General features: G+C 37.0%; 1 protein-coding gene and 1 non-coding gene across 7 annotated transcripts in view; both read right to left on the reverse strand.

Moving 5' to 3' along the window:
* The window catches only part of Slit2 (slit guidance ligand 2), a 346,206-nt gene that overhangs the window by 285,129 nt on the left and 33,457 nt on the right, over window positions 1-27,620 (reverse strand). The window lies entirely within an intron of this gene.
* LOC142833244 (U6 spliceosomal RNA) lies at window positions 26,190-26,296 on the reverse strand. Its single transcript, XR_012907373.1, has one exon. It is a non-coding gene; the product is annotated as a U6 spliceosomal RNA (small nuclear RNA).

The raw sequence follows: 27,620 nt of genomic DNA on the forward strand, positions 1-27,620 counted from the left end.
TATAGGATAATTAAACAGTAATGAATGATGATAAATATATTAACATCATAAAAGGACATATAAAAACTTCAAAGTGCTAAATGTCATGCTTTAGCATAACCCCTCGAACAAAATGGAACTATAACAGGTTAGAATATTTTCCATAACTCTAAAATCTAGTACTTTGAGGTAAGTTAGTAAAACATTTCGGCTTTTAACTTTTGAATTGTATATCATAAAAACAAGTGAGTATTATCAGTAGGCTATTACACATTTAGCTGTGTGTTTAAAATTAGCAGAAAGGGTAAGCTATTCTTGGTTAGTTTTTGTTGTTGCTGTTGTCAACTTCTCTGATATTTAGACCCAGATTGCTCTCTTTGTATTATAGATTTTTTATCAAAACAAGAATTTCTCATCTAAAAAACTGATACAGGCAGGAAGGAACAAAATAAGTGTTGGGGACAGACTAAAGGCCATCATGCCTGAAGCTGGACCCAAAAAAGCCATTGCTGTAGTAAAATGCCATTGTGAAATCCATTGACTCACACAACGAAATGAAAAACCTGACTCCCAATGACCACATGGCTTGCCATGGCAATTCAGAACCTGTGCTATTCATCTTTGGCACTTTCCTTTCTTGTCAATCTCCTTAATATGTGAGAAAACACTCATTGACAGACCGAAAACAAAACAAAACAACAACAACGAGTGGATGAAGGTCTAAGGTTGAGCACATAAACAGCTGAATAACAACAATACCATCTAGGGAAAATAGGGTCGGAAAAGTTACAATGAATTTCTGATAACATGAAGCCAAGGCAACCATCAATAGCACACAAATTAAATTTCCACTTTTCACTTAAAGTGATGGGGATATGGAAGGAGAACTTTACTTTCAATGTTCATGTGATCTGTAAAATCTATTTCAACCTACATGTCGTTTCTCTAAATTTATAAAAAAGTTTAACGTAGTGCTGATTATGTACTGAAAATGACAGTGTTAACAATCCACACCCTTAAAATTATAAAGCATTATTTTCTCAAAGGAGAAAATGTACCTTAATATGAAGCTATAATACATATGAGATATAATTTACCTTTCATTTCTTAGTCATACTAAGATTCATCTCACCCCCATCCCCCCATACACAATTTCCTGGTGATATAAAAATCATTTCTCAATAGTCTATGCTTTGATTTTAGGATATATTTGTTATTTATGAACTGGAGTTAATTTAGTAAGCCACCAAAGTGACTGTAATTGGAACACCTATTCCAAACATTGTTTCTGGTGGTCTTAAAGTGTCCATTTTTGTCTGTGAGTCTGTGTATATGTGTTTGTGTGTTTCTGCCAGTGGTTTCTTTCTTTTTAGGCTTTTAAAAGTTCTTTATGACAAAAGTGACTTTCTTAGAGACCAAGAATTTCGGTGGAAATTGTCAGTGTTGAAATACAAATAAATAGTCTTGACAGGGAAGCGTAAATTGTCATTCCGTGGACACACACTCTATCCTAAGAAGTGGCTGAGTTGCCGACTCCTCAAAGAAGGAAAAGTGTCCAAATCTGGTGTTGGAATTGAGTGTCACACCTCTGCTTAGTCCCCAGCCATGCTCCTCCAGGCTCTGGCAAAGCTAAACTGAAGTAGAAAAAAGGGGATTTGAGGAAGAAGACAGCAAGCTCCAAAGACAGTCTGCAGAAGAGGAAATGGGGACATACTACACCACAATAAAGAAAAAAGTCATGATCACATCATTTGTGCCTAACAGTTCCAGATAATTATAACCATTAAACATTTCTTGGGTCACAATGAAATATCTACATAGGTGAATAGACCTAATTTTCCACGCTGTAACTTAAAACTAGATATTTAACGCAGTTAGTGGAAACCCAATATCAGATTCTGTAAGAAAGAGTTTCGTTTTCCCTAAAATAACACTTGGAGAGACTGTTCAGAAAACACAGGCTCTCGTGTTGCACACCTAAACTGTCATGGTCATAAAATGAGACTAAATTCCTTAGCTAATCTTATTCATGAAATAGTTTATGAGCTTTTAGAAAACACCACATTGTGACTAAACACTATTATTCCATTATGCCCGGAAAACGGGGAAAATACCAATAGCTTATGGCAGCAACAATGTAAATTGCACTCCGTGTGTTGGAAAGCCAAACTTTTCACGGAAATAAAGTTAATTGTAAAGGTTCCCAAGCACTCAGTAAGAACCCATCTGAATACTAACTCAAATAACTTAATAGGTACACATTTAGAGTGTCTTAACAGAATCTATTTTAAAGAAAATTAAATTAATTCTGCAAGGAGTCAAGCTTCTATAATAGCATGCACAATTTAACAAGTCTTCTATAAATAATATTTGATTTCTTACCAGGATAGAGACACACAGAGGCACTAACTAGATGCTTTTCTGTTTCTATGAAATGTGAGTATTTATCAGAATAAAATCTCCAAGCCAAACTAGTACTATTTAGAGACAATAATGACATGTAGTGTAAAATTGAGGGAAAAAAGTTAAAAAAAATTATAGCAAAATTTATAATACTTTTGAATTCCTAAACCAATTATTTCCTAACCATTTTGTTTACTTTCCAGGTGTTTTGTTTTTAATTTTTGAGATTTTAATGTGATTGGAACCTTTCTCCTTTCATTCCCTCCCTTCAAAGCTTAACTTTTATTAGGAAAAATAACAGGATGATGAGCGACGCTGCAGCAAATTTTCTACTAAGTGTTCTGGAGAGACTACCTCATTCTTTATATAGAGTGCTAATACTCAGACATTTTTAATCAACATTTCGTAACTTCAAAAAAGGGTATAATATTTGCCTTTTGCACAAGAATATCTGCTGTTATACTTTGTTTTAACATCTTGATGATAAATGAGATGGGGTTTAAGATGGGGCTGTAACTCAGTGGCAGAATGCACACATAGCTCATCTAGGCACAAAACTCAATTCCAAAAACTGAAGTTGAAAACAGTTTGCAAATTTACCCCATTTATTCTGTAACTTTAATTTCTTCATCATAATTGCAAATATGTGCGCTACAGTTCACAAAAATAAACAAACATGGATATGTGTTTAGATACAGCCATACATAGACAAAGGAACAACTTCCAGATTACATGGAAGAAAAAGTCACTAAAGCATAGTTTGGTCTTCTTAAATAGGGTTTCAATGCTTTTATCCAGTGTTCTTTAGACATTATTTCAGTTCATGGAGCTGACCTTTTTCACAGGTACAGTTTTAAGTATTGTATATTTGGAGTTGTAGCTAAAACTTTAAGATGATATTATTCTTCAGAAAGCATTACCTAGAAGAAAAGAGCATGAGGAAATTTTTGAAAAAGCAATGCTGTATCAGGAGGCAATAGTAATATATTTTTCTTAAAATAGTTGATAAAGACCAATACTCACCCATCACCAAATTTAGACGGAGATTTAAAAGTTTAATAACAACGCTAATTGGCTCAGGAGGAAGGGAAGAAGTAATCACAGTGAACTGGGCAATTGTTTAAAAAAAATAGGTAGTAGACACAGACACATGATTACAAGAAGCCCAAGTGTAGAGAGGAGATAACATCTTTCCAAAGTTGGGAAACATCTAATGAACAGTTGTTTCATTCGATCTGATGGTGATGTATTGGTGGTTTTGGAGGTGAAGGTGGCACTGGTTCGGTTTTGACTATACAGACAGGCTGAAGAAAGGAGCTAATATAAATATGCTAAAATGGGAGAAAATGAAATAGGAGATTAGAAAACTCTGTGGAAGTAACCAGATGGGACTGAGAAAGAAATCGATGAAGTAGGTATAAACAAGAGGCATTTCCTGTGCCTTCTACAGAAATTGAACATGAGGCTGCAGGCATGTAGAGTTTTTAGCCCAGGGAACGCTAAATTGGAGAAGTCCATACTTTATTTAGTGTGTTTGCCTAAAAAGAATCAGAAAATAGCCAATTTGTTTTTGAAGGTCACCAGAATAGCTTCGTTGTACAAGTGCACCAACCATTTTAACTTTAAAAGTGTGTATAATGTAGCTCAGGGCAAATATCATTTCAGTAGCAGAAAAAAAACGAATGTTAATCGTCCACTCCTGCAAACCAAAGAAACTGCACTCCTTGTCTAGCTTAGAATTTGAAATTCAGGATGCTCTTATGATAAAATACTAAAATTGGGCATATTTTCAAAACATCAAAATAAGACGCCATGGACAATGAAAATGGCAGAAAAGCATAAAGCATTTCCAACTCTTCTACTAGCTTTTCACTAAATTACATAGAGACATGTTTAAAAATAGACTGCTCTCTAGCTGCAGGTTTATGTGTATTTATCCCAGTCTGTAAGTATAGAACTAGAGCTGCATTCCAGTTTATACACCAATATATAGAACTTCATTATCGTCAAAACATAACCTTGTTTGGGAAACACTTTTATTAACTTACATTGGAATATAGGAAACATAAGCACAGAACAAAGCCCATGTTGACTAAACCCCTGTCCTGTTGGGCGTTGGATGCCTCCTCAAATTCTCACCTGTTTTGAGGTAGTGATTTCCTCACTTAGCAGAGGTAGTGACTGAAGCTCTGACAAGTTGGCTTGTAGTTAAGATTAAAAGGTGTGAGATCCGGTGCCCAAAGCTTGTCTACTTGACTTCAAAGCTTATGTTTTCTGTACTGGTGATATACCCTCCCAGAACTGACCTACTGACCTTATGATGTCAGTATAAAGGACCTCTTTGATAGCCTATTTGTAGACTATAAACCTCTGTGCTCACATGATTAAAGACAGCAGGTTTTCTACTGACACCTTGGAGTACTCTGGGGACTGTGAGTCTATGCTGAGGTGGTAGCCTTTCGCCCTTCATCGTACATACACAATCCCTGAGTTCCACTTGCAGCCAGTGATGGATTGATCTTCCCTGCTGTGATGCCCAGTTTCTTGACCTCAGTCTCTTTCTTTGGCTTGAGCAGCCTTTCTGCACTTGCCCTTAGTAAACTAGTAATCCTCTATGATTTTTCATTTCCAAACTCTGATTTACATTTTGTCGTGACATGCATCTCTTGGCAGATATAACTAATGGTGTCTTTCTTGGTACCCATAAGATTTTTTTTTAAGTCCTTATCACTGAGAATCATAATAATTACCTTAATCTCTCCCTTGCTGAAATGTAATCCTTTCAAAGACAGGTTAATATTGTCTTCAATGTGGAATCAATAGTTTTAAAGCCATGTGTGGTCCAGAGTAGATAATAAATAACTTCCAGATAGTGAAAACCTTGTGATCTCTGGATGTGTTCGGGGGAGGGGCTGATCTCATTTTCAGTGCTGCCCTATGCTTTCACTTGAAGCTGGGGCAAGCTTCAGCCTGTGAGCTTCATGCCCTCTATAGCACTGGCACAACATTGCCGGGTTTGAAGAGTTGGAATGAGGGCTGCACAAGACCTGACATGAAGAGTCACGGAAACACACTTAAGCACTTGATGAATGTCGCATCCTGTCTTGTCATCCCTATCTTCCAGACTATCTCAATGTAACACTTGGAAGATTCAGTGAAAGGAATTGCAATTACGGTCCAGACAAACATCCAGCATTAATCAGAAGAGAAGTCATACTGCAGCCTGTGTGCCCAGAGGCTGGTATCTACATCCCTTTAAGGACAACATACATTCTACTTAAATCATCATTTTTTTCTGTGAACGGGAACTCATGCATCAGAGGCTGGCATTGAACTCCTGATCCTTTAACCCCAGTCTCTCAAGCCATGTTATTGTTCTTTTACTCTTTTAAATGTAGACAATTGAGTATATGGAGTCTAGACATGAATAATTCTATTGAGAATTTAATGAAAGATACTAGTATTTTTTCCTTGGGAAAATAAAAGAAGTAGTAAACAGCAAACTGAAATCAGAAGTCAATTCTCAATAAATGATTCCAGCTAGGACTCATGGAAACACAATAAAGAGGATTCTAGAGAAAGATGCAATCAGGAACAAAGGATGTCTGTGAGGATGGAATGAGATGGTTCTGATATTAAAACACAGAAAAGAATACGTTAATGAATTCGAACACAGAGAAAGTCTGAGCACTCCATTCCTTATCACATTTATAATCCACATTTGTCTCACTCTATCCTTCTTATTAAGACTGTCACACAAACTTACACAGGAGTAGAAAAGGGGGTCCAAATATGAATAGGTATTATATTTTGTGCGAGAAAATGGATCCTGCCTCGGATTTAATTAAGAAAGAAGCAAAAGTTATTTCTCTGAATGAGTAGCTTCCGCTTAATATTGAGGTTCATTATATCTTACTATCCCCCAATGCAGTACTGTGAGAAAGGAGACACAAGTAGCAATAAAGAATAGTCTTTTGGAATAAAACAGAGAGAACATTTCCTGAGGGAAGGTCGGGTCTCTCTCCACTGACCAGCTCCAGTCCTCCGGACCAGACTAAATGTTTTACTGCCCCCTGCTGCTTTCAGATGCTGACAGAATCCTGCCTATCACCTACTCTCTGCCTCTTGACTTTTTCATCGCTTTAACTGTGGAGCATCCCCTTTTTGAGGATGACCAGGGTTCGATGATTTGTTTTGTGGAAAAACTGAGCTTTTGTATTCCTGAAGATATAATAACTAGACAAAAATATGTAGGAATATGTTACAGTTTTGAACACCCGGTGTACACCTAAGAAATGCTCCATGCACCATTTACTTACAACTGCTCAATTACACGTTTTTCTCAGGAAGTGATCACTAATCCCGCACACATCATTTGCCTTCACTTGATGGTAACCCAAACTTTCTCACTTAAGTACACAAGCTGTGTATATAATTACAGATTTCCCACATCTAATATTTCATAGTTTAGATTCAGCAGAATATAAAGTATGACTCTGGCTTTTCCTATGCTACAAATATCTGTGCATTTTTATTTTAATTTTAGGTTATTTTAACAGGTGGCGTAGGCCTTAATTTTCTTCTAACCACGTCCAGTTTGATAAGCACGTTTTCTTCCTTCTTGGTGTGTTGTGATGGCTTGGGGGTTATTTAAGTAACAAAAATCTATGATGGCCAAAAAAAAAGCAAATGAAGAAATAAAAACAATAGGACCCCTCCCCAAAGCATTCAGTCTTATAATGAAATGTAGCATATAAGTCAATCCTAAGTATGGCTTACTTCCAATTCTGCAACCAGCAGATGCTTTTTATATATCTGTTGGTGCTGAAATGAGATGATAAATACATATTCTTTTTCAGGAGTTCAGAGTCAAGTGCAGGAGCAAGCAGACCATTCTTTTTACATTTTCCATCTTCAGTGCATGAAGGTATCCACCACCCCATCCACTTTCAAGTCTATATTCAAACTTTTCATGCTTCCTTTTAAAATTATACATTATTTTGTAAGAAATGACCAGAATAGTAATACCTTATAAAATTACAGTCTGTTATTTCTAAAACTTCTATGAGCCCCTTCATGCTTGGTTTTATGGAAGTGGGGTACTGAGTATCTGCAGTTTATGAAATTATGTAGATGTTGGTACTGACTGGGGTTCCAACTGTGGTATGGCTGAATCTCCATTCTCATCGATATCGTGTCTTGATGTTCCTCACACTGTAGAGTTATTGTCCTCTGAAAATCAGCATTTCATAAAGACACTTTCCAATATTTACATCCTAGTAAAGCTACTGCTTGAACCTCACTTACTCACTTGGCGATATATCTCAGCATCGGTTTCAGGAGAGAGAAACAAATTTGGGGGATGTCTTTCATTGTTACGAACAAACTAGTCTACTACACTGTCCCACATTGCTTTACAATAAAGTTCCTTTGGATTCTTCTTCAAGAACTCCTTTAAATGCATTCTTTTATCATTGCCAAAGTCTCACAGTTAAAGATTCATTTTTCTTTCATCTCATTTTGTCTTCTCTCTCCGTTTCCTTTTAACATCTTTATTCAGGGTCCTGAGTTAAGTATAGGTGGGAAAGACAGTCATAAATTGCATATAAAACACCAACTCACTGCACTAGAATGTGACCAACAAAACTTAGTAAATCTTTGCCTCTGCCAACTTACCTCTGCAGGGAAGAATGTATGCTCTGTTCCTCAACACCATCTCAAATGTGAAAATCATATCCTCTTCACTTCAAGCATGATACACCACCTCGTTGGCATTTTCCATGGTTTTTCCATAGTAATAGATGAAATCCAAAGGCTAACACCTCCTTTTCTCTAGCCTTTCATGCTTCCTCTGCGGCCACTTCTGTTACAGTGCTACCCACTCTTTTTTGTAGGTGAGTGTGTGCATTCATGCTTTTCCGTACAGCTAGAAGGCTCTTCCCTGATTTGTCTTCAGTCCCAAGGACATGTAATCTTACTAGATCCACATTCTGTCCTCCTCTGCATAGGCCATTTGGGAGCACACATCTACCTGTACAGATGAGGACCATGCCTCTTCCAGATGCTACTGCATTCACTGTGACTCTTCCCAAGACAGTAGGTGTCAGCTCCTTGAGGGCCTGTGCTCAGGACTACAGAACCCGGCTCTTTCAAACACAGACATAGAGCAAAGGAGAAATAAAACCAGCAGTAGGGCAAAGAGAGTGAGAGAAGAGATTGTTCACTTCTGGGAAATGTTCTCTGTCATGCATGATCCTGTTCATAAAATATTGGTATCAGATTTAAGACCTCTGAGACGCTCCAAAGAGAAGTATGTTCTAATGATGAATTGAGGGTAATAATAATTACTGAGTTAAAAAGTTAAGAAATAAAGTAAAAATGGAGACACAACACTTTAATTCAACCCTTGTATCAAAAAGCCTTCTTAAATCCACTGACTTGTGGATGTAACTCTGAGTCAAACCAATGGCAATCCTAAGTCAAATTCTACATTTGTACAAAGAGAATGCAAACAGTAAATAGGTATTAAAATAAGACTTTCACAGTATAAAATTAAACATCCTATGTGATACCATTTTAAAGAACTGGTAGTAAATCGTGGTGTTAGGGTATCACTGATGTTGTGAGATCTCAGTCACCAAAAAGCAGCAGAGCAGACATAAATAAATATTTAACAAACAGATGAGGGAAAAATAGTAATAAAATGAAAACAAAATGTAACAACTGTATTAAATTTAAAAATCAACATGTGGTGTCAGAATCATTTAAGTTTTCAAAAAGTTAAAGATTTATTATATATAGTGTTCAGTCTGCATGCCAGAAGAGGGCACCAGATCTCATTACAGATGGTTAAAAGCCATCATGTAATTGCTGGGAATTGAACTCAAGACCTCTGGAAGCTTCCAGTGCACTTAACCACTCTCCAGCCCCTAAGTTTTCAAATTTGTGAAATGAGAATGAATAGCAAAAATCTATTTCATAGGAGCTACATTTCTATTGTGATTGTAAGACTTCATTACGCAAATAGGTTTCAAAATAATATAACAGGGAGTGATTAGATGCGAAATTAGTACTAAGAAAGATCCATATCATATGTAACCAGACACAAACAACTGAGCATCCTATCAGGTTGCTGAATTTATGGTAAGAAATCTTATGAGATGGAACATGTTTGTTTAAAAGGTCGCCTAGTCCTCCCAAAGCCTCAGGCTCTGTCTAGCATTACATAGTACCCTTAATCACTCAGTCTCTCCTTTGCCCACTGACTGCTCATCACATCCCTCCCGATCTCCACCTTCACCTTCCTCCACTAACGCACTCCATTTTCCCTAGACATCTTCAAGCCTCCCCTCCTCCCTGAGCTCCCGTAAATACTCTATCTTCCTTCTGACATCACCCAGCGGTTTCCATTTCAGTCCTCAAAAGGCTGACCCCTGCTCTGCAGAAGCACAGGTCCAAGTCCCTCCCGTAGGAACTATGCTTCATTCAATCAGAACAATCGCCATTGGCTGCCACACAGTAGATGCTTGACAAATGTGTGCAACCTGGGATAATAAATGATGGCAAAAATGAAGTTGCCATCTCATCTTTGAATTTAAATAGCCATTTATTTAAATCAGGAAGGTTGAAATCCATATGGAATATTTCAGGTTTAGTTAATTCTTCATACATAAGTAAAGCGAATAAATATTATGAACTGAGAAAATGTATATAAAATTTATTACCTTTAAAGTACAAAGCCTGATTACAATTTAACCCAAGTCAGTCAGTACAGCATAGATCTGTATTGAAAATGACTGGGTTGGACAAATGTCCCAATCACTGTCTGGCAAACTTGGTCATACTATTCCTTTGAGTAATGAAATATTCATCATTTCTAATTATGAGCAGTACAGTTGTCAAGACAACTTTTCTCATGAGGGATATGATTATTCTAATATGGCCTTCTACAACTTTTTTTAACCTCAATACTTATTTACAAATGAAAACCCATCATCTCTTACTGATACCACATTAATCAAAATAATCAATCACTTTTTAAAAACATGTTATTTTAAGGAGGTTTCAGTGGAGTTTTATCTCTTACTTTTTCTGGGGAACACAATTAATGATATAAAAATTTAACTTTTGTTTGGAGCAGAGTGTGGAATGGTTAGTGACAGGTCTAGTACCACTAGCTGGCCTCACTCGTGTCATAAGGACATAATGATCTTCTCAAGTATGAAGAGTAAGAGGAAGGTTGGGTATAATAAGGATATAATTTTAGCCATCAATGTAGCATGACTCACTGTCACATTGCCAAAACTGGGTGCCATCACACCAAAACTGACAGACAATATCAGCTAATAATGTCTCTTTCAGTTTAAGATTATTCCCAATATCACTATTCTGAATTATAAAACTCTAGTACTATCAGTATGGATAAGTTCATAGTTATAAAGTATTTATAATTTTAAAGCTCCTCCATACATGATGCGAGGTACATGTATAATACACACGATCATGTCAGATAAGTATTCACCTGTTCATTCATTCTTTCAGGCATGTATCAAATTTCATGAAGTCTTTGTTTCATGTGGGGCAAAGTGTCCCTATGCTGAAGAACTAACGAAGCTAGTAAGATTGGTGTGAGTGTGTATGTGCACGAGTGTGTGTGTGTGGTGTAAACATGTGTCTACACATGTGTGCAGGTGCACACCCACATGAATGCCTGTGCAAAGGACAGATGAGGAGATAGAATGTGTTCTTCTGCTATTATCTTTGATCCCATCAGGGCAGGGTCTCCCTCTAATATTATCCTTCATAGTTTTGTTTTGGTTTGTTTGTTTTGGTTTGTTTTCTTTTTGACTAGACTAGTGACCAGAAAGCTCCAGTGGTCCTACTATCTCCACCTCCTTGTCCTTGGGCTGGGGGTACAAGAGCATACACAGTTAACATTTGGCTTTCTATTTGGGTGATGGGGATTTAACTCATATCCTGGTCCATGCAGAGCAAACACTGTTTTCATCTGAGGCACCTCGCCAGACTGAGATAAATCTTTCAATGAGAAGACTCTAAATGATAGAACCAATGCTTTAAAAATAAAAGTGCAAATTCACTCTGCTTTTGCATTTCAGTCTCCTGGTAGCATTTCCATATTTTAATGAAGCTCTTGCGGCAACTAAGTTAAAAAAAAATACAGGAAGAAGAGCTCCCTAGGGGAGAAAAACTTAATAAAATTAAACAGAAAAGTACGTTTCTTGCTCTTATAATGTAAAATAGTTAAACAATAACTAATCCGTTCTCTAATATACAATATGAGTCCATTACTATGTTAGCCACTAAATAGACAGCATATAAGGAGCACAGGTGGGTGTGCACAATTTAACAAAGCTGTGTGTATATTTTCATGTGTGAGAGAAAATTCAAAGACACCCTTTATATGTCATAAACCAGGTATAAACATATGCAGAATTCTAGGGAGACAAAGTTTTTAAAAATTTTTTTTAAAAGATGATGGTGTGTGTTCTAAACTGAAAAGATATGAGCGTCCTGTGTAATATACGTCCGTATTTTTGGTCAAAATACAGTCAAAATCTGATAGAAATTTTGTATATTCTCCATAAACATACCATATTAAAATACACACTTCGTTCAATAAATAAAACAATCCAGTTTCCTTACTGAAAATAAAACACAGAACTAAAGAATTAAAAAAATTCAATATCAACCCAAATGTTTCATTATGATATATTTTGACCTGAGTTAAAAAAAGTCTTTATTTCTTTCTGAGTAAAAGAAATGTATGTGTTTTTAAGCAATATAACAAATAATATTATTTACATTATTTTATATATGCAATTGGCAAAGAGGGAAAGGGATTTATTATCGTGTTCATTAATTTACCATAACATACAATAGCTAAAAGACTTTGCAAGAATGAAAATGGTCTACATTTTCCATACTGATTTTTATTCTACAATTGTTATAAAATTGTGTTTATCTCAAGCAAACATATCCCACATTTTAAAATAATAACCCTTATTTTAGAGTTCCTGGCATAACTAACAGATTAATACATTTGGCATTACGGACTAGATGTTGATTATTACAAAATACTGCATCATGTCTTTACCATGTCTGTTACAGGGCCCTGAGGACAGGTAATGCAAATCAGGTAGCTTGGCTCTGACAAATGGGCAAATGTGATAATTCCAGGTAACCTCAATAGAACATGGAATTAGCTCCCCCTGTTGGGCCTGAAAAGTCCACAGTTGTGACCATTACATCATAGAACTTGTAAAAAAGAAATACATAATATAAACTAAAGATTCCCAGCTAATTGGATATCTATGTGCTGCCATATTTTCTAGATGAAGAGAAGTCGTAAAAAGTATACATCATGGGAGAAAGAAAAAAAGAGGAGTTTTCTCCTTTGTGTAACACAAAGTATTCCAACAAGAAGGAAAATATCACAAATGCTTTCCCTAATTTAAAAAAATAATCTTGTTGGGCAGTGGTGGCGCACACCTTAAACCCTAGCTCTTGGGATGTAGAGGGAGAAGGATCTCTTTGAGTTTGAGGCCGGCCTTGTCTACAGAGCAGGTTTCAGAACAGCCAGGATTGTTACACAGAAAAGAACACCCTGTCTTGAAAAACCAAAATAAATAAAAATAATAAATCTTATGAATAAATAATCTTATGCTCCTAGTATACAAGAATGCAAAGTAGTGACATCTTTGAAACAAAGCAGAGACAGCATTCTGGTAAAAGTCCTTTTCTATCCTTGTTGATATATATTTCCAATAACATATTTAGAGTGTGCGTTCTTACTGAGAAGCAGTTTGTGTAGTTAGGACAGAGCTATGGTGAGTCTCTGATGACGGGTAGATTTTCCTTGACCTATTTGCTCAGCGGGTCTGAAGAGAACCGGAGTGCAAGAAAAGTAATCAAAGAGTCAAGTAAATGATAAAAAGCCCTCCACACCCATGCACACAGAAAAGTGAATGCTACTGAGAGAAGCATGAATTTGCAATTGTGAATAATAGCAAATTTGCAGTTATTGAGAAACAAGACAGTATGTCTCAACTCAGAGTTTGAACAAAGACCTCACTACCAACCACACTCATACCGCCTCAGCACAGCCAAAGCTCTGCCGTCATCACAATGAGAACTACTGTGCAAAACAATTTTCTTTATAAATTGCAGCTTGATGTGGAGAAAAATAAAGAAAGAAAAAAATAAGAATTAAACTCCAAAACTTTAAGCTTTTAGAAACATGGATGTTCCAACCATAGCTCTGTAGGCTGTACGCTTCATTTCATACAAACACAAGAGATCAGCATGGTCTTCACAAGTCTCATTAAAAAGGTTAAGATTGAGATTTAAAAGTAACAGATGATTAAGATTAAGAATCTCTTATTAATTAACAAAAAAATACTGTGCAACCCGGAATCCAGTGCAGCAATTTGCTTCTCAGTTGAAGAGCCATGAGTTTCGTACCAAATTTTTCAGTTCCGCCTTCCCCATAGCCACAAGAGGCATAAAAGGAAAAACCAAATAATGAAATTGTTGCTGTTCTTTTTATTTAAAGCTCATACAGAGACATTTTTACACAAAGCAAAAGGATATAGAACACACATCTTGTGCACTTTTCTATACATATTCCTTTAGGATTAAGTCAGCACTCAGGTGGACACTCGTACTTTTTCTTCCATGCATATGGGTTGAATATGTTGTGCACTGGGCTGGGAACTGAACCAATGTTTACAACACTGTTTCTATGGAAAAACACGTTCCAAGTTTTAAATAGCTTACAAATTTTTATAATAAACTGATCTAATTTTTTTCTAATAACATATATTACAAAGACAGGATATCAGTTATAATTGATGCAGTTATTTTACCTTAAATCACTTTTTAACCTTCCACTTCCTTTTTAAATTTGTCCACAGAATATAATTCTCATGATATATGCACAGGTATTTCATTTTTGTTCTGAAAAGGCCTATGGATGTTTTATATTAGCAACATGAACACAAAATAAATCTCTAACCAACATAATCTAATTCCATCATAAAGTCCCTATTTAAGTGAGCTATTTGCATGAGTAGATAAACAATTTTTCTGAGGGAATCTAGAAAAAGAGTTTTCCAAATTTTGCCAGTTGACAAACATATTGTACTGACTAGGTTCCTCATTTTGAGGAAAGACTCAACATCAGCTATTAAACAGCTTATTTAAAAATGTCCAAGTTCTTAGCATTCAATCTGAAGTAGAAAAAAATAATCTTTAAAAACATTTTGCCTCCAACTCCCAGACAATCATTAGAGCATCTTAGAAGCATAATTTGGTTATTAAAAAAAAAAAAAACACCTTCTCAATGAGCTCAAAGGCATCTTTCTAGGTTCCTTTTGTCATAATATTGTCAGAATTTTAAAAAATCTTTTCAAACTAAATTTAATAATTATTTTTTTCTCTTTCTTTTAAGCCTATAGGCCCTTTGTGTATAAACTATGATTTCTGGTTCTATGTTTTTGTGGGATTTCTGAGTGTACTGATGAGTGGGTCTCGGCTGCTATAACTGTTTCTTGCGCCCTTCTTGGGCTCTTTTCCTTCTGCTTGTTTTGCCCTATGCCTATAAGCCAGTGTTTGTTCTATTTTATTATTATCCTTTAGCAACCTGTTTGTTTTCTAATGGGAGACAGAAACGAAGAGGATCCAGATGGCAGGAGAGGTGGGGAGGAGTAGAGGGACGAGAAACTGTAATCAGGCCATACTATGTGAGAAAAAATAGTTTCAATAAAAAGGGGAAAAAACAAGAAAAAAACCCATTATCTGTGCATATCCATATAAGTGTGTAATAACAGCTCGTGTAAAAGAGGCCATCAATTTAAAAAGAACAAGTAGAGATACAAGAGAGGGAAGAAAAGGAAAGAGAAAATGATGCAATTACGATAAAAACCTCAAAAAAAGTAAAAGAAATAATTTAAGAATAAATTTCTTTAAAAGGAAAAAAGCACTTTCTTCAAAATTTTAAAATTTTAAAAAATATGACATTTCACATTAGGTATTTGTTTTAATTTTAAGTTTATTATTTAACATATTTTCAGGCCATTTATAATGGTTCCCACCTATGGCATTAACCATTTCAATATATTTTATTAAATAAATTATTTTATCAACTATTTCAAAATATGTTGTTAAAAACGGCTACAATGCTGGGTTTTATTTTTTAAAAAAGATGGAAAAGAAATACAAAAGAAATGCATATGAAATGTTTTTTGAAAAATGTCCAGTCTGGTCTACAGAGCTAGTTCTAGGACAGCAGGACTACTTCAGGAAAACCTATCTTGAAAACCAAAACTCAAACAAAATGTTAGAAAAAAAAAAGGAAAAGAAATAAAAAGTAAAATGGTGAAAAAGAAAAGCCGTGGCCTAAGAGCAGGAAAAGAGTGACCCTCAGGAAAATCAAGATGCACCTCCGACTCCATACACTGTACAGATACTGAGTACTGAGCAGTGAGCTTTTATTCGCATCAGCAGGGAAAAAGGATGATTTCACACTTGCCCCGTTCAGCCCTAATCAGAACATTGCAGTGTAGACATGGTGTCCTCCTCATTCCCCTTTAGATGCTTTCTATTGATTTCCTGCAATCTGCACTTTGCTTGGCAGGGATTAAATCCTTATAAACAAGTAAAAAAAAAAAAATTCCCCTTTCTTCATCTTATAGAGACGCCATCACAGGACATCACGGTAGTCAGGCAGCCCAAAAGCAAGTGGCCCGTAGGTCAGTTAAGACACAATAATGTTACGAAATGCACAAAGCCAAGTAGCTAATAAATATTTGAAGGCCTTTACTTCCTGAGGCTTACTTATTATCCACAGCCTAGCATCCCAGAATGGCATATCAGGGCACAGTGGGGTTGTTTACCTGTCAATCACTTGTCAGTCTAACAGGTCCTCTACAAACATCTGCTGTGGTTAAAGATTTCTTGACCAGGCTGCGTAATTAGAAATTTTAAACACAGCAATAGGCACATTTCATGTTTTCTAAAACTACTAAATTGAATAACCAGCACACACAAAAGGAAAGGTAATGCCATGGTAACTTTTGTGCCCCTGAGGGGATGAGAAAAGAAAAACAAAACAAAAACAACAAGCGTTTTTTAATAGCTTCCAGAATAGATTTTAGTCTTATTTTGTTCGCTTGTTTTTTAAATAGTTTAATATAACATTCAATTATCCACTACTTTCTTTCACAGTCTTTGCTATTATTATATGTAGGTGGAACATTAAAACAAAAAACCTTAGCTACTATCACTGAATTCATACATACAAAATATGAACTATTTATTGATTTCGTTTTCTTAAGTAGACTAAATGTTAGTGTGTCTTGGAAATTTATCTTATGTAAAAAGGTCAATGGATGGCCATCAATAGAAAATATAAATAAACATATGCCTGTCTCTTTGATATTTCCTTGAGTTAAATATATATCCAGACTATGATTCAAATACAATGTAACGAGTCTCCACTGTAGCAATAGCAAGAAAGGACCACACAATCCAAGCAACAACTCAGTAACACTTTATCTGATACTCAGTCTTTCTTTTCTCTTATTTTTGTTTTTTTTTCAAAAGTATTCAGAAAAGAAAAGCATAGTCCATGAATTTAAAGATTTCTCTATAATCCCAACTTCTTGATTCATCATAATGTTTAAGACTTTTAGAAGGAAAATATCATTGTGTACAGTAAGACTCTTTGAAAGTGCCTTCTTGGAATTTAGGAAATCATCCTCCATAATATTTTGCATTGTATTCAGCAGACCCTTGAGTATCTAGAATAGTTTTCAATAAGGGACAGCACAGTGACTGGTTAAGTTGTCAGCACATGAGAATCAAGGACGGGCTACTCTTAGGATAATAGATGGTCTCTGCCTAAGTATTGAGCTCACTGCGGATTTTCTTAAAGTCACTGACAGAACAACAGTCGATAGCACAGATAGACCTTGCTCAAATCAAAGTTAAAGTAGTATCTTTTCACTGAAATGAAAATTGAAAGCACATAATCCCAGAGTTTTTCAAATTAAGATTGCTGAAACACATAGGGCTGCAGAGATGGAGCCTAGAGAGATTTCAAGAGGAGGGCTATTTACCACCTTTGTTTCAAATACAGAAATCCCGGCAATACATTTTATATGTTAATTTATATTGACAGAAGTTAACAGCGGAAAACCTAAAAATTAGAAACATTTAGTACACTACTTTTGGGTACTATCCCATCAGTGAAGCTGCTAGTACAGCATCCCCCCCCCCCATTGTCTCTCAGGGCCTTGCAAGACACAAGACAGTCACTTTCTATGCCAAATTACTGTGTTTTTACTGTGGTCTATTTTGTAAAAAAAAAGGCTATCTTAGCTGTTTGAACATTTATAATTGAATATTACACTGTTTGTCATCTGTGAACACTCCAAGTTCCTTCAGTCTATTCTAATTGACTCTTTTATCTAGCACTTTATTCTCTGAAAACCCTTCACCTTGTCAATATTGCTAGTAAGTCATGAATGACAGTTTCTTTATGGGTAAAGACCAGGGAAGACATGAATCCCAGTCATGAGTCTATCTTTCATTAGTCACGTTTCATTTTTCTCTTTCTCGTCCAGAACCTAAGGCATATAACAGTTTCCTCTTAACACAAAGAGCTCTGTCATATAAGCTCTGCCCAAAATAGAAAGAAAGGTGAGTTTCCTCTCTCTCTCTCTCTCTCTCTCTCTCTCTCTCTCTCTCTCTCTCTCCACATGGGGTAGCACCCTACACAGGCTGGTAGTAAGGACATCATATTTCCTGGGAAATGCCCTCAATGACAACAAATGGAAACATCCTGTGCCCTTGGAGTAGGTGGAATGCAGGCAGTCTGGAATCTCAGCAGAGCCTTCATACAAGGAGTCTGGAACCTAAGCAACAGAGAGAATGGCAATTTTCCTTCCATGGTAGGGACTGTCATGAGCAAGTCATAGCATCTCATTGGCTCCTACTGCTTCAACTGTCTCTCAGACCCTTGTCACAATGGAAATCCTTTGATTCTACTACAGAAAATCGACGTCACACCCTTTAGTGCTCAAACAGCGGAACAGGGAAGCACGGTGTCAGGGTTAAAGAAAAATGTGACTCAGAACTGAATGGGAAGGAATGTTTTATGAATTGTGATTTTAATTTACATGATTTTGTGATTAAAGTTTCATTTGATAATTATATCTAGTGTCTCAAGTAATCAAAATACTGGAGGAACCACATTATGCTTTGCTCTTTATACAGGCTTTCTTACAAATCTAAAATCATTCCCTCTATATGAAATCATCATATTATTAAGCAGATATACAATTTCACTACAAGGCATCTCTCCATAAAGCCTTCCTCCCTCTTCCTGGATGAAGACTTTCCAGGGTATTATCATGTATGTAACTGACCTCTAGGTTTGAAGTCACATCAGTTCAACCACAGTCATCCTAGATGCCAATTGTGTTCCTGATCAGACAAACACCACCAGTAGATGTCACTGAAGTCACTAACCTATTGGTCACATCCCTCAACACGGCCAGATTCACATTTCCTAGACTATCTTTCCTGAACTGACTAGAGCATCATACGAACTTTTCTGCAGACACACACTGCAGCTTCCACCACCATCAGCTAATATTGATCTGTCCACATGAATGCCTCTCCTCCTCTTGTACATTTAGAAACTACAGAAAATCCCTTAAAATGAGATGTCTATGTTGTCATTCCAAATATACTAGTAAAATTCATCTCAGTCTCCAAGAGCTCTGGGTCTCTAGGGAGTCCAAACAGTAATAGCAGGAGCACTGTCTAGTTTCATTACTCAGCCACTTGAGTGTGATACCCAGAGTACAGAGGCAAAAGTAGGATTAGAGCCTGTCACCGTCTAAGGCCAAGTAACTTTATTATCCAGACATCTGTCCGAATATGAAGTCACATTTGACCAGCTTAGTAGACCAAAAGAATAGACCTTTCCTTCAATCAAGTTAGACTCAAACAGCTACGGTGCTATTACCACTTATAAACAAGAAAAGGGATGTCAGAAGTTAATACTCAACAAACTGTATGTTTGGTACTATGCAAGCCATGTAAAAATGTTCCTGTTTGCTTCTTATAATGTGAGCAAATTAACACAATTTCCACTTTGCAGAATGAAAAAAAAAAGACTCACCAAGGCATAGAGTTACTTTACCTAAAGATCAGAATATGGCTGTGTGATTCTAGTTAAGAAACTAGGAGTTCTGATAACTATGTCTGTCTTGAAAGTACCTACCATCAACTCTTCATGTCCCATGGCAGAGAATTACAATTCTGTTCTGTACTTCTGTTTTAGCATATGCTAATACATGAGAGACGAGATGATTGGTCATAAGCTGCTCCTCTGAGAGGATAATTGTCAAATGATTCTGAAAGTAGCTGATTTGTTTTTCCAGAAAAGGACTGCCTTGTGATGGATTTGAACTGAACCGCAGTCACAAGCCATCCGTTTTTCAGCATCCACTCGAACCAATGACAGCCTCATGATTCTCACATGCGCACATTTGGGGCATATGGTGGCAATTGGGACTTCCCAGATGTCTTTGCACTAGCCCCATCCATCCCCTCCTGAAGCCTTCTGAGAAAAACATCAAAAGAAACCTGCAAATCACTTTTGAAAACTACTATTGTAGTTATCTTACTAATGAAATTAAAATTCTCTATAATTTATTATCAAGTGTCATAGTGCCTACATTTTTAGCAAAGCTTTCGCCATTCGTAATTTGCTTAAGTGTTCATAAGTTAGTATTAGTTTTTCTATATGTTATGTATTTTTTAAAAATATAAAGATTGATAGAAAAATATAATTAGAAATGGAAGCAGAAAACCCTAACACTTTCTTTCTCCCTCTATTTGTTATAGAATCTCACTGGAAACAGAATGAAAGGCAGCCTCTTGGGGGGCCAAAAAGATACAAAGAACAGAAGACAGGTTTTCTGGGCCCCATTTTCTTCCTTCCCGGTTGCTTATATACACTGTTAAATTTCCCTAAATATAAGATCACTGAAAAGTAGACTTTCCTGAGCAGCCATGACGGATGCATATACTACACTGAAGACACAGAATTAAATTATAAATATTTACTGAATGCTTTTCCAGAAATACACCAGACATCTGGGGAATATCACACAATTGTAAGGCATGCATTCATTAACTCACCCACTTCAAAAGTATCTCTGGTGCCGACTATACCAGGCTCTACGCTCAGCAATAGACAAACATCCCAGACTAGATTCTGAAACTACTTTGGAGAGACAGATGCAAAAAACAGATGAGTAATGGCAATGCTAACAGGATTCAGAGCCCTACAGATCAGTCTATAATCCAGACTTGAATGAGGATAAGCTCTGGGAAGCAAATTCTATGTTGTCTTACACTGTTCTCTAGTACAACAAAAATACCTGAGACTAGGTAATTTATAAAGAAAACATTTGTTTTTAGGGTACTGGTTCCAAAGGCTAAGAAGTACTATGAGTTCTTGTGAACACATATTCAGGATCTGATGGTGATTTCCTTGCTGTACTAAAACTCCGTGTAGAGCATCTTATGGTAAGACAGCATGTACGCCCAAGCTTGGATCTTTTCCTTTTGTTAAAAGGACATTTATACTGCTACAGAGTAGGGAGTCGTGTGTGTTGTTCATGACCACTGGCGTCTTAAATCATGAGGTCATCTTTAATCAGAGAGTCTCACCTTATGAGGTAGGGTCTATCAGCATATACTTGTAGATTGAGTAGGGATGTTCACAAGACAAAGGCTCATGGGGCTCATGGGAATTCCACAGTTCATTCACATTCATGAGATCTTTATAAAGTTGATGCCCAAGTTTATAAACTAGCAAATAATATAATAGGACAAGCAAATGCCTTGGAGTCACTACAAACTCCCATAAACTCATTGACTCAATGTTCTAGCTGATTTTATATTAACTTGACACCATCTGAGTCATTTTGGAAGATGGAACATCAATTGAGAAAATTCCCCAATAGACTAGCCTGTGGTACATTTTCTTGATTGAAGATTGATTTAGGAGAGCCCAACTCACTGTGGATGATGCCAACCACCATGGTGGTCCTAAATGCTATTTTAAAATAAAATAGGCTGAGAAAGTCATGAGAAGCAAGTCATGAAGTAGCACCCCTCCTTGACCACTGCATTAGTTCCTGTCTCTAGATTCCTGCTCTAACTATCATGGAAGTTGGACTACAAGCTCAAAGGTGGAATAAACCCTTTCCTTCCCAGGTTGTTCTTGGTAATGATGTTTTACCACAGCAATAGGGTTTATAAGATACGTACCAAGTTGGACATACAAGGGACTTTTGCTTTGCCTGCTATGGCTTTCTCTATCTTGATGAACAGACATTTCTTTGCATCCCCCTGGAAATACTCATATAGAATTACCTGTAGACAGAAGTTTCTGTCCCAGCCAGTTCCTCACTTATTCAGTCCCAAATAAACACTAAGAGGCTTATAATAACTATAAACTGTTTGGCCTATACCTCAGGCTTATTACTAACTAGCTCTTATGATTTAAATTCACCCATAATTCTTGTCTATGTTCAGTCACATAACTTGGTACCTTTTCTTGGTAAGGCATTTTCATCTTGCTTCATCTGTGTCTAGCTGGTGACTGACTGTCTTTCTTTCCTCTTCCCAGAAATCTCCTACTTTGGTTTCCCTGTCTATACTTCCTGCCTGGCTACTGGCCAATCAGTGTTTTATTAAACCAATATGAGTGACAAATCTTTACAGTGTACAAGGGCATTATCCCACAGCAATTACCTAATCTTAATAATACCCTTAAGGCCCCATATTTAAATATTATTACCATATAAACTTAGGGGTCAAGCTTCCAATGCATGAACATTAGAGGATCATGTTCAAACCATAGCATAAGCTTAATCACAAGTAAGGCAATGAAACACGACGAGAATTAGCCAGGAATGCAACATCTATCTCTAATGAGCACAGCTTTCTTTTATACAGGATATTATTAGGGATACAGGAAGAGATAATATGAAAACAAACCTTCCTTAACAATAAGTGCAATTTAGTAAGAAAAAATATGGAAGTAGGCTGACAAGACAATGTTTGCTGGCATTCATTCAATACATAATTATTGGATGACTAACATATGCTAGACACTGGCAAACCATTAGAGGAATGAGTAAACACTTGCTTGTTGTTAAGCTGTAGTGAAGATAGAGCATTCATACATAACCATATAAACAGAGATGTGTAGAGAGAGACACACAGAGAGAGAGAGCATATGCCAAAGCCTGTGCAGGCAAGTAGGGAGGCAAACCTCAGGACCTACAGAAATTCCACAACTGGAGCCCAGAAGGGGACAATAGGACTGTGGAAGCTGTCCAGAGTATGGCAGGTGTATAGGTCTCAGAGGTCCATTAAGAACAGTTTCATATCTGAAAATGCAAGAGTTCCTAAAGCCCTGTAGATCACATTCAATTTTTCCTCTCCCTTTCTCTTTCTCTCCCTTCCTTCATCAAACCATGGCAGAGCATCGAACCCTGCCCACCTGCCATTTCTGAGACCAAACTTTGTTGAGGCTGCAGCAGAGTCTTCAAGATGCTCACGTTTTAAATGAAGAAGCAGCCAAAATGGATCTGAACAAATTGTGCAGATACTATCCATGCCAGAAAACTTGTACATAGACTAAACAAGTCCTTGAACAAATGGAAAATGCATGTCAAAAAGAGAGAAAAATAATAATATCTTTATGTGTTTTCTCTTGGGTATGTTGTCATAACGCACAAGTTTTGAAAAGAAAGTTATTGGAGAATATTATTTTCAGGGGTGTGATATTTGTCTACATTACATTTGTCTAACTCTATGAAGTTCTGTTGCTGTGCCTGTCTAAAACACCTGAATGTCCTAATAAAGACATAAATGACCCATAGCAAGGCAGGCACAAGGACAGACTGGACTGGCAGGAGAAAGGTTACATAGGAGAAACTAGGAGAGAGGAGCAAGAGAACAAGGAGAGGAGGACATTCAGGGCCAGCAAGCCAGCCAGCTACACAGAAAGTCATGGAGGAAGATGTAAAGAAAGATATAAAAAAGTAGAAAAAAATGAAAGCCCAGAGGCAAAAGATAGTTGGAGAAATTTAAGATAAGCAAAGCTTGCAAGAAACTAGCCAAGCTAAGGCCAGGCATTAATTACTAAGAATAAGCCTCTATGTGTAATTTATTTGTGAGCTGAGTGGTGGGCCTCTCAAGAAAGCCATTATACAACAAAAAGTTGATGTACAAATGAGGCAACCAAAAAAATGAAAGAATCTCTAACTAAGAAAATGAAAAGATTACCATGTAGAAAATTTCTGAGGCTCACAGAGATTTTTAGTAGTTAAAAAATAGTAGTCTACCCACTCCATGCAAAAAGAAGGCAAAGAAATTGTAATCTTAGGAAATGTAATTTTGTGCTCACAAATTAAAAAAAATGTTAAATAAGAAGGCTGGCTCTAGTTCTTGACACAGAGTTAATCAATGCTTTTCACTTTAGTTTGTATGTAACTGAAAGCTATCCAAACCTAGCTACCTCACAGGGCAAGCATCTCAGGGATGGAGGTCCAGGCACTGACTGTAGCATCTTTCTCATTTCTTCATCTTCAAGGTCAGCGTGTCCAACAGCTTCACTCCTGGACTCAACATGACCCCCAGTGTGACCCGGTTGCCACGCTTCCTGACTTAGAAATAAGACAGAGAGAAACAGAATGGGGAAGATAAGCAAAAAAAAAATGAAGGGAGGAAAAGAAGAAGAGACAATACCCCTGGAGAGGATATCTAAGTCTCTTTCTTTTGTAAGATGAAAGCATCATGAACTATAAAACTGGTGATCGAGAATTACCAAAGAAATGCAGTGTGTTGACTGACTTATACTAGGCAGACCGCCACTATGAGCCATGAATGGATCGGGCACTGCATCCAGTTGGGGATCTCCTGGAAAGGGGAAAGTGGATAGGGCTGGACACAGAGAAGTTAGCTACAGTTAAGACTCGGGTATTTCAGAGAGTGATGGGAACATCCTCACTAGCAAGCATATGTATATAGCACATGAACTCAAAAGACTGTCATGGTTGCTAATACCACCACAGTGAAAGGACACTCAAAATTTGCATACTTCACTGACACCATGGCAACATGTGGGCTTTTCAGTATCTTAGTAAGATAAGTGCACATTATGAACCTTTAATGGCTAGGTGAGACAAGGCCCAAATTCTCATGCTGAAACCAACATTTTAGCTCCTCCTGCTAGCACACAAATGCTGGGTTCTCTCTTTTGCATAGTAAGTTAACCTAAAAACTATTATTTTTTTTCTTTTAATGTTTTATATTTTTTAAGACAGGGTTTCTCTGTATAATATCCCTGGCTGTCTTGGAAATCTCTTTATAGACCAGTCTGGACTTGAACTAATAGAGATCTGCCTGCCAAGTGCTGGGTTTAAATGAGTGCATCATCATAACCTGGCTTACCAGCTATTCTTTTTTCAAAAAAGTTTAAAATAAATTACCATAATACGTTCTCATGATAAAATGATGGCCATACTAACACCAACAGCCAGGAAATCAGTTGAGTTTTCAGTTTGTACAAAGAAACATACTGTTATTTTTAAGTATTGAGCTGTTTTAAAAAAATCATATGTAAAATTAATGAAATTGCACTTTATCCCATTTTTGATAGAAATTTGGGATGAGGGAAAAGAATGAAAAGTATTTTATTGTATTAATTATTTTTTTTCATTTATTTTACCTCCTGATCCTAGTTTCTTCTCCCTCCTCTCCCCCCATTCCCTCACCAATCCGCCTTTCTACCCCCTACTCCTCCCCATCCACTCTCTTCCCCTGCAGAAAGGGTAATCAACAAAGCATGGCATATCAACTTAAGGCAGGACCAGTCTCCTCTCAATGCTTCAAGCCAGGGTAAGGCAAACCAGCATAGGGACTAGGTTCCCAAAAGCTAGGTCAAGTGCCAGGGTCAGGTCCTTACGCTACTTCCAGGAGCTCCACAAATAAAGCCAAGCCATACAGCTGTCACCCAGATGGAGAGGAGCTGGGTTGGTCCCATGCTGGCTCCCTATCTGTCAGTCCAGAGTCTATGAGCTCCCAAGAGCTCAGGTCAGTTGTCTCTGTGGGTTCCTCCATCATGACCTTGACCCCCTGACTTACACAATCCCTCCCGTCTTTCTTCAACAGGACTCAGAGAGTGGTCATGGATCTCTAAATCTGCAAAAGTCTTTAATGTGTGTGTGTGTGTGTGTGTGTGTGTGTGTGTTTCAAAACAAAATTCAAAAGAAGGAAGAAAGGCTTTTGCTAATTTTATTTGGTGGGAGATGAAGAAATGGTTCAGTCATTGAAATTACTTGCTGTTCTTGCAGAGGACCAGGTCTGGTTTCCTACACCCACTCCAGATATCTCACTACTACCTGTAACTCAATCTCCAAGAAATTCTGGTCCTCTACTGGCCTTCCTAGGCACTGCATGTACAATGTACCCAAACAAGTGTATACACACACACTAAAGACTAATATATTTTTTATAACTTTTTTTTTCAAGACGGGGTTTCTCTATAGCTTTGGAGCCTGTCCTGTAAATTGCTCTGCAGACCAGGCTATCCTCCATCTCACAGAGGTTCGCCTGCCTCTACCTCCTGAGTGCTGGGATTAAAGGTGTACACCACCACCAGTAGGCAAGGTTCTTTATTCTTTTTCTTTTTTTTAAATATGGAATGCTCCATGAATTTGCGTGTCATCCTTGCACAGGGGCCATGCTAATCTTCTCTGTATCGTTCCAATTTTAGTATATGTGCTGCTGAAGTGAGCACTTCCTTTTTTTTTTTTACATTTTACAAAATTTACCTAGCTCATTCTATGTGATTGCTCCTATGACAACTTCTCAGGGAATCACAAAAAATAATAACAACCTGTAACCAACATTTTGAATACTAAGAAGGAGAGAGAGAGAGAGATGAGGGCTAAGCTTACTGTGAAGAGACAACTGTTATATTGAACTATTAGAAGCACAGGTGGAAATTGTAGCCGTCACTGAAAATTTGGACCCTCAGATTAACCCCCCCACACACACCTGAGCCTTGCAGAGGAAAGACACATTTAGATTTGAAATGTACTATCCTGAATTCATTTACTCAACAAATGGAACCAAACAAAATATGATGGTATAACAAAACATGACCTCAATTTCAAGATGCAAGAAGTATCAAGCGTCAGTGTATCTCTCCTTCATATGTGTTTTGCGTGCATGCCTCATGTGTGTATGTGTGTGTATGTGTGTGTACAATAAAAGGTGCTTTTATTTGAGGAGAGTAAAATAACTATCCTGATTGGATTTGGCTGGTGCCAAGTAAATTATGATGATGAACTGAGAGCCCTACCTGGCTATAAACTTCATCTGCCTACTAAATATATTAAACTGTCAATTGAAGTATGAATCAGGAAAGGGCTACTAATATTTGTCACAACTGATGGACTTAACATCTTTCTAGGACTTAATCATGCCTCGCTCCCACTCTCGTGTCCTTCATGATGTGTCCTATGTTCCCCAGCAGAGCTGTCATGATTCACTGTTTCTGTGTGGCTAGATTTGCTAAGACAGATAATGACTTTTTATGTGCAAGCACTGTGAGTTTTCCCCACTCCCTGTACAAAGAATACAACTTAAGAGGATGGTAATAAATTGCTGAATTGAATACAGTGACCAAGCAGAAAAGACTAATAAAAATGTCACAAACACATGGTGTAGAATGGCAAAGAACACGGGGGCACATTAAACGAGAAAAGCTTGTGCCTCAGCAACTCAAGGACACAAAACAATGAAATAAGAGTATTTCTCTCAGTTCCTCCTACTGCAGGATTAACTACCATTTCGTGGTCATTTTGGAGAAAAAAAAAAGTTTTTTGCAAGTTAAATAAAATCAAGCCACTTCACTATACCCATATACATATACACATTCCAAGTACTGGAAATAACTGACGACTGGGTGATCCAAATGGTATAGAATAGCACTCTTCGGGGGCTTTCATCATTTAGATATGCCAAGGAATTAATTGGTACAAAACGTCTCTGGTGTAGTGTATGTCCACTGAACAATTTTCGGATTGCTATTCTCCTTAAATTGAAACACCTTGTGT

Source organism: Microtus pennsylvanicus, chromosome 12 (genome assembly GCF_037038515.1).
Source record: "Microtus pennsylvanicus isolate mMicPen1 chromosome 12, mMicPen1.hap1, whole genome shotgun sequence".
Lineage (NCBI taxonomy): Eukaryota > Metazoa > Chordata > Mammalia > Rodentia > Cricetidae > Microtus > Microtus pennsylvanicus.